This window comes from Glandiceps talaboti, chromosome 5, assembly GCF_964340395.1.
Source record: "Glandiceps talaboti chromosome 5, keGlaTala1.1, whole genome shotgun sequence".
Lineage (NCBI taxonomy): Eukaryota > Metazoa > Hemichordata > Enteropneusta > Spengelidae > Glandiceps > Glandiceps talaboti.
Genome location: NC_135553.1, coordinates 3,714,252 through 3,722,835, shown reverse-complemented (window position 1 = coordinate 3,722,835; position 8,584 = coordinate 3,714,252).

Sequence of the window (8,584 nt, the reverse complement as noted above, 5' to 3'; positions counted from 1 at the left end):
ACAAACGACTTCTTAAATATATTTTTCTTTGCCCTAGGCACCAGCAACCGGCGACCTGAAGGCAGATACTGAAATCTGTCATATAATGGGTGGGATGGGTCTTTTAGAATTGACAGACCTTTCCTACGGAGAGCCTGTTTGTACAGATCTCCAAGCTCAGTGAACCTTACCCCGACAAGTCTGCTACACATATTCACAATTCTCGAAAGTCTTGTCTTATCTCTAACGGAAAGGTGACCAAACCAAGAGACAATATTAAATGTCAAAACACTCTCAATACAGCAGCGATAAACAGAAACTAGAATATGTGTGCTAACATCGAAGCTCTTGAGTTTCCTCAAAAGAAAAAGGCGTTGATGAGCCTTTTTGTATATACTATCGGTGTTTATCCTGAAATTGAGGTCCTGATCTAAATGAGAACCCAAATACTTGAACGATGACACTATTTCCACATTTTGACCGTCAATATTAATGGGTACGATTGTATCTGACTTTCTACGATTATCAAGAACTAATTCTTTTGTCTTTGCAATATTCAACGTAAGAAAATTATCTTTGAACCAAGAGCAAAGATGACTTATTTCAAGGAAGTAGTTTGACAAGGAATCTTCATCTTTCAGTCTCGCAACTAACGCCATGTCATCGGCAAATTTGATTAAAGTTAACAATGTATTCGAAATACTGACTTCGTTTGTGTAAATTGAAAACAGCATGGGTGACAGGACACATCCCTGTGGAGCACCCGTATTTAACGTTAGTTCACTAGACATATGCCCGTTTACAAGGACACGCTGTGGTCGATCGCTTAGAAACTGCCTAATCCAAAGCACGATTGTATGATTGACCTGTAAGTGTATTAGCCTTTTAATCAACAGATGGGGTTGGATTGTGTTAAAGGCAGAAGAAAAATCCATGAATAGAATTCGAGTGTAGTTTGAGGCGTCATCGAGATGACTGGCAATTAGATTTATAAGAGTCACACTAGCATCCTCTACCCCTCTTTTGGGCTTGTAAGCAAATTGTAAAGGGTCCAAGCGATCGGCCACAGACGTTTTTAGCTGATTACTAACTAGCCTTTCCATACATTTGGCAAGGATTGATGTCAGTGAAACTGAATAGACTAGTAGACCTGAAGTTCAAACAATATGTGTAAGGCTGGTAGCCAACACACTGATATCTGGACTGCCTCACTGCAGTACTCACAACAGACATGTGGGAACCAGGGCTGTGTCTGTGGATTGTCTCACTGCAGTACTAACAGCAGACATGTGGGACTGTGTCTATGGATAGCCTCACTGCAGTACTCACAACAGACATGTGGGAACCAGGGCTGTGTCTGTGGATTGCCTCACTGCAGTACTAACAGCAGACATGTGGAACTGTGTCTATGGACTGCCTCACTGCAGTACTCACAACAGACATGTAGGAACCAGGACTGTGTCTACAATTCCCTGCACACAATACATACCTCCATATACAGGACCCCTTGTCCCTCCATACATGTCTGTCAAATGTGTGAACTGTTCAAATGTGAACCATCATTGTGTAGAATATTTACCCAATTCACACCTCCATGCAGAACTTCAATCAATGTCTGTCACCTTAGTTAGGTGTTGCTGTGTGTAAAGTGTTATTTTCTGTTTCTATGGAACAAGTCCTCTTGGGAGAACATTCTAGTCTGACATGTGTTAACCACAAAGAGGCCATGTGTTTATATGACAACTCAAAGTCCTAATGTTGGATATAATGTATTTTACCCTCACAAAATATAACTTCAACCTGGGTAAAAAGATGGCTGTTTTGTCTCCATTTTATTTTCTCAAATTTACTGTATCAGAGATACTGTAAACCTGGAAATATTCGCGTGCGATTTATTTTTGCTAATTTCGCTACAAAACAAAAACGCGAAAATAAGTAGTAGCAAAAATATATATTTCTGCATAATGCAATGTACCAGTTTGGTTATTAGTGAAAATTAATCTTTGTGAACTACATGAAGACCGTAAAATCGTAAAATTTTCTAGTCGTGAAAATATGCAGGTTTACAGTACATAAAGATATGGTTATTGTGTATTTTGGAAATGTATGCTAATAAAAAGTCACCAACTTAATTTAAAAATATTCAACATGAACCTCTGGTGAAAAGATTATTAACAAGGCAATAATGTTTTTGGTTGTTAACAATTTCTTTAAATTTAAATTATGGGATGGTTTTGAATATTTTACAAATCTTAAACTTTATATCTAAATATTCACCTTGTAAAAATGGCTGCGATTCTGGTAAAAATCATCCTATTTCAATGTTTCATGTTAAATTTTTCTAGTCTTTTTTTTACAAAATGCTTTTCTTAAAATAAGGGAATGTGATAAACACATCATTGGAAGAGTTCAGGAGGTCTCTTAAAGGTCTCTTAATGATTGAGCAAAAATTCAAATTCATCAACATTTTCACAACAGTTATGGGGTATAAAATGCTGAATCATTCTCACAAGTATATTAAATGATTTTTCATTTTCACGATAACAACTCAGGTTTGTTATACTTTAAATGCCCAACAGTTTTACTATTGTGACATCAACTAGATAATGTTCACATCTCCTCAACTACAGTCCATCACAGATGTGTTAATTCACTGACACTGTGACAGCAGCACACTATTGAGTGAGAAACCGGACAATTCATATACAAAAGTACAGTGAATATAACTGGCACTTTTACTATCCCCCTGCTGGGCCTTACACCTAATACAATACACTAATAGAATTCTGCCTTTACAATCATTTCAATGACACAGAGAATTCACCTACAACATGCATGTTGATCAACGGTACATGTACATGTACATGTTCAATGTGGTTTTTTTCCAATTGTGTTTTCATCAGACATAGATTACTTGTGAAATAACCTTGGGGGTGATGTGGCCACATAACTGGCTTCATTGAGCATATTGTATTGCTAAACACAACAGGCCATCCCACTTTTACAAGAGAACACAGAACATTTCTATATGGGGTGGACTCAGTTGTCACATCATGGACCTGGTCTTTTCAGAAATAGCTGAAAGGTACATGTATATTAAATTGAATGCAGAATGTGGGTTGGTTTGTGTAACTAATGCAGTGGTCATTTCACTGCCCGAATAGTGACATGTTGATTAATAAAACTTCATACCAGACATATTGGTTATTTTGGACCCAAATTTAATGTATGTTTTTGATTCTACACTGTACTAAAAGTGCTCCACAATTGAAACAATGCTTTACATCTTGCCACGTCCACAATTACACAGCTACGTCAACTGAGGTACAAGCATGGTTAATATCTCCCCAAAGGACTTTAAACATTCAGATTCAACCTGACAGTTTCTAGATTCCAAGCCAGACACTCCTAACCAGTCAACCATCTTGACTCCAACTCTATTGATACTGAAAGGTTCACTGACACGACCACTTGATCACAAAATATGGATCACATACGATGGTTGATAGTGCATGAAATCAAAGCTTAGAGAAGGGAACTAGTATTATGCTATCCTTCTTCGAATCTTAAGATCTTTCTTTAATACCATGTTGGCATCGAGACTAAAGAGAATAGAATCAACCCCCTTTAAACAGTACCTCCAACAGTAGCATTACAAATTTTCACTCTAAGAAAAGTTATATAACGTGATTGGTTGGGGAATACATTTTAATCCCTTTTACTTTATGTACAGTGTGAGTGCATCCTAATCAACAAGGTCATAAACTTCTAGAAGACTGAGCTAACAAACCCAATAACTATAGCAGAACTTTCATGCATTGATAGGAACTCATTGCAGTACATGTTTGCTTTCTGTTTTGTATGGTGAGGAGGTATAGATTGAGAGTATTTTGTGAAATCTATGGTTTTGCTGTGGATTAGATCAGTACCGCAAACAAACAGTGGATAATTGGAGCCAAATAAAGACAGTTCAGCTGCACAATGACAGGTGCAATAAAGTACTGCACAAATAAATAGCCATTGTAATGATTCATGATGCAGATCGTTGCAATTGAAAGCCCAACAGAGGGATTGGGGACCAATTCAAAATGGAAATTGGAATGCCACTTTCAGAGATTGTCAAGAGTTCCACACCACTTTGTTGGATGGTGATGCTGACAGGTTATTGTTCACTGAAATGTAAGATGGTTGCCAACAATAGAAACACTCAAGAGAGAACGTGATATCAGACACGATTGAAGCCTACAACATTCATGAAGTCTTCCTATAGTTTCCTTGGAAGACCCACAAAAATGTAGCAAATTACCATTGAACTTTCACTCTGCTCCTTAGATGTCAGATTTGAAGGTTGCATTCCCATAGCAACCCTTTGATGCTGTCTCTCGGAAGCAAATGGTCAGCCCACACTGTTGCTATGACTGGGTCATATCACCATGCCAACTTTCTAGACCCTACAAAGGTTGTTACACTTTGACCATATGGTGGAAAAACATGTAAGTACAGCAAGCAGTGCAGACAACGCAAATGACACAGTAGCCATTGGTAAGAGTTAACTTCACACCTATTGTTTTCAAAGCAATATGAAATTTTTATTTAATCATTAAGTTTTCCAGAATCAAATTCTGACTAAAGGATATTTCTAACTATTTTATAGTTTGCCAATCAAAGGCATAATAATCTTCTAAAAAATCATAAATATTCAAAGAAATGTCATTTTATGTAAAAATGTAAAACATCATTGGAATAAACTTTTGTATCTAGATAGATCCGTTCAAGTTCTTTAGCTTAGGAGTAACTGTACTCCTGTTTATACACTCTTTCAGTTTGACATTAGTGACAGTAATAATGATAATTTTGAAGGGGTATTTTACATCTATGCAAATAAAAACATTAATATAACATCCTGACGGTAAACATAGATGAGTAACAAGAAGTGTGAATCACTTCAAAATTTCAATTTTCAGTTTTGGTAGTTGGTCAAATGGGAACACTGAACCAGTTCCAAGTAATATCACATCAACAATGGAAGCTGTTTCACACTATTTGAACTTCACTTCAAACTTTTGGGTTGCTACAGTTTTCAACTTGATTCATGGCTACAGACTTGATTCTGTGACACTTGAAACATGCAGGTCAAGGTCCCACATATTTAGGTGACTAGGAGTGTTAGACATGTGTCAGATATCTTGACACTTTGCTTTTCTATTCTGACATCTATTTGTTAAATACAACTTAGCAGTATACAGCTGTACATCTGCTACTTGCCACATCAACAATGATGTGTTAAATTTTACAAAATAATTATCAGAATTACTGTGAAATCAATAAACTTACTATCAATAACATATTTCATAATTACATGAATATTGTTATATTTGATTCACACAAGTTATTTGGTTATAAATATTATATTATGATAACATTGGATAGTGTCCTTTTGTATTTGTCCATGTTTTCATTCATTTACACAACTCCATTCAGAATGATTAATTGTTTATTTATTTATTTTACGGATTAACCTACAAACTACATGCTTATACTTTTTGTACAACCATTTGTTTAAACTCACCTTTCTTTCACTTTGAAAATCGTGATCAAGGGCATGTTACAGACTATCAATATTCAAAGTCAAACATCATCCCAGCTACGTTGCCAGGGTTACTTGACCCAGGTCTAGAACTTTACCCCACTATTAGTTCTTTGAGTGACACTGTTGAGTGTTTAACAGGAGTTCAACATCAAAGAGAGCACACACGACGTTTTAATATGTCATGTCCGAACTTCTATAATAGAATCAACTCATTTCCCTAACCAAACATTCTCATGGACATTGACAAGTATTCTTATACATTTCTTGTTGACTTTGGGATGCTAAAAGTTTACAAAAAGGACAGGGAAAATAGACTTTGGGTACATATAACTGTTTTGAACACTATAGCATTATAATCGATTCTCTGGATTTGATTTACAGCGCTATGACCACCGCGGGGAGCATTCCTATAACGGAAATCGTTTGTACGAGACATGCACGGTTTATTAACCTATCTGTCAAAAACATACGATTTTTTTCATCATGAAAATAATTACAACTCAAGCGAGGCGTTGAGACCTCATTTCAAAGGATCATGTTAACTAAAAATAAGCAAGCAGTTCTCCTTCTACAAAAGCAAAACCAACAGTCTAACGTAATACAACAGTTGCCTCCAACTTGTCTAACACCACGTATTGTTGCGACTATTTGCCTTTCGCATGGACGTTTGCGAACTGCACACAGATATTCGATTCTGTTGTTGTTGGAAATTTTGTAATGTATCGGGCCAAAACAATTATCAAAGAACGCGAAATTCATACTTACACATGTGTATCCAAGTCCATGAAATATTCCTTCCAACGGGATGTAAACACGCGTTTGTCTTTAGCAAATACACTAATTAAAATTTCATAACATACAAACGAAGACCGACACAAGAAGGGGAAACTCGAGGTCGAAATATGATCCAATAGTCAGTTACTCCACTTCTTCGCAACAACTTGTTGCTAAACTCGTGAACTTTGTACGGGTGGCTTTGACGCAATACGCACATTAAAGGTGGTATTCCCTGACACGGACCAGTGCTTCGCGATCACAAAAGTCGTTTACTCCTGTCTCGGTATCTTGTAGGCGGAGATGACGAGCATTTCACTCTATTACTGAAGCACAATGACAACTACCATTCACAAAGATATTCAAATCACCGCCAGAGTAAAAAGTACCCGGATGCAATTACGAGTAATTGAACTGTGGCTGCGCTCTTCTTAGTTGCCAAGAGCCGACGAAGAGAAGACAAATTTTAATCTGACAGTAGTGTCATGTTGGAGAGTTACGCAGTCACTCTAGTTTGAAATGTTTTCGTCATTCTGAGACAAAATATGAAAACAACAACATTTTACTTTTCAGCCTTACTTACTCTCTCAAATGTGTAAGAAAACTTCCACATTCAAACAATATAAGACTTTACATTTTTCCAAGAACATACTTTGGTTTGAAATGATAGATTTTTAACAAATAAATGTCACCGGAACATGGTTCTGATTTAAGGAGGAGATGCAAAAAAAGCAAGCGTTGACATATTTTAATAAAAATCACCATGCTTTGTGCATGTAGATGGTTTTCTCAATTATTCAATCGTAACTGCATATTTCTAGTGCGATATTAAACGTTGTTAGCTTCAGGCATGTTCTGAGTCATATCTCTCCCAAAAAAATGAAGAAAAAAAACGAAAAAAATAAAAAGCTCTGCCATGTGAAAGTTTGTAGAAATAATAAAGAAATTGTGGGGTTACAAGGTACATACTATGTCCAATAGTGTATTGAAGGAAGTTAATGTAGCTAGATAAATCTGAATGCTGATATTCAGTAGTCATGCTGATGGTCAGCAACTTGAATATTAGTCTATCTGCTAGACCTCGGATGTTCTTCCGATACAATACGACACACGACCGAACATCGCTATCGAGGATGGAACATCGGGCAAGCCCTCATTCATGTCATTGCGAACTTCGTTCGCTTATCGTATCAGAAGAAAGCCCGAAAGACTACTTGAATATCAGCCTGCTTAAAGTTGCTGCATAAAACTTGTATAGACTATATTTATTTCTCTTTATGATTTCCATTGGGAAAAAGGTTCAAGTCGACAGATTTATCCAGTTGTCATTTGTGGCACACTTTAGTCGGATTCTCTGCTCAATTCTTACTGTTGGCTGTGTTCTATTGTGAAAATAAAAAGCAAAGCCTGCATCAAGGGACTGTGATCAAACCCCGTTACAGTGAAGTTGAAGTGCACACGTACTTGTCTTGTCTCAATTTCAAAGAATGAAATGTGAGGGCGCTAAATAACTAATACGTTTAACATACCTCATGAACATACTAGTAGACTAGTACCTTGGCTCGTGTAGTTTACGTTTTGTGATCGTCTGCTTTGGCGTGTTCAAGATACTGTATACTGTATATATGTAGGACAAACTCAGCAACAAACAGCTGAACATACATAATTCTGAATGGGCAATTTGACAAAACAGAAATGCCTGTTGAACTTCGTATTAAATGACAAGGTTGTGATCATGAGACTCTCTTATGTCTATTCTATAATTTGTAAAAAATAGTAATATTTTTATGTACAAAAATGAAACAGAAAATAATCATTTACTGTTGTATTTGTTCAGATCAGACAGTAACTTAACTAACCCTTTTGTGAATATTTTTTAATTTTTGGAGAAAAATAATATTGCATCATGATGTCTGCGAAAAAAATAATTATCTGATGTACACACAAAGGGAAAGTAAAGTAGATGTCAAATACAGTTGATAAACATCAGGCGTTCTCGTTGATTAGATTTTGATCAGATTGTTTCTAGTACCCACGTTCACAAACATGCATATATTCTAGCCGTTGGTGGCGCTCTTTACCACATCCTTGAACGATGTGACCGTTGGTGGTGCTCTTACCACATGCTTGCATGATCTAGTTGAGTGTCAAATATTTGTGTGAAACATTCACTGATCACTTCAATGTTGCAGTGGAGATATCATTGGTAAAAGTCGACACATCAACCACTAAATGTTTCAA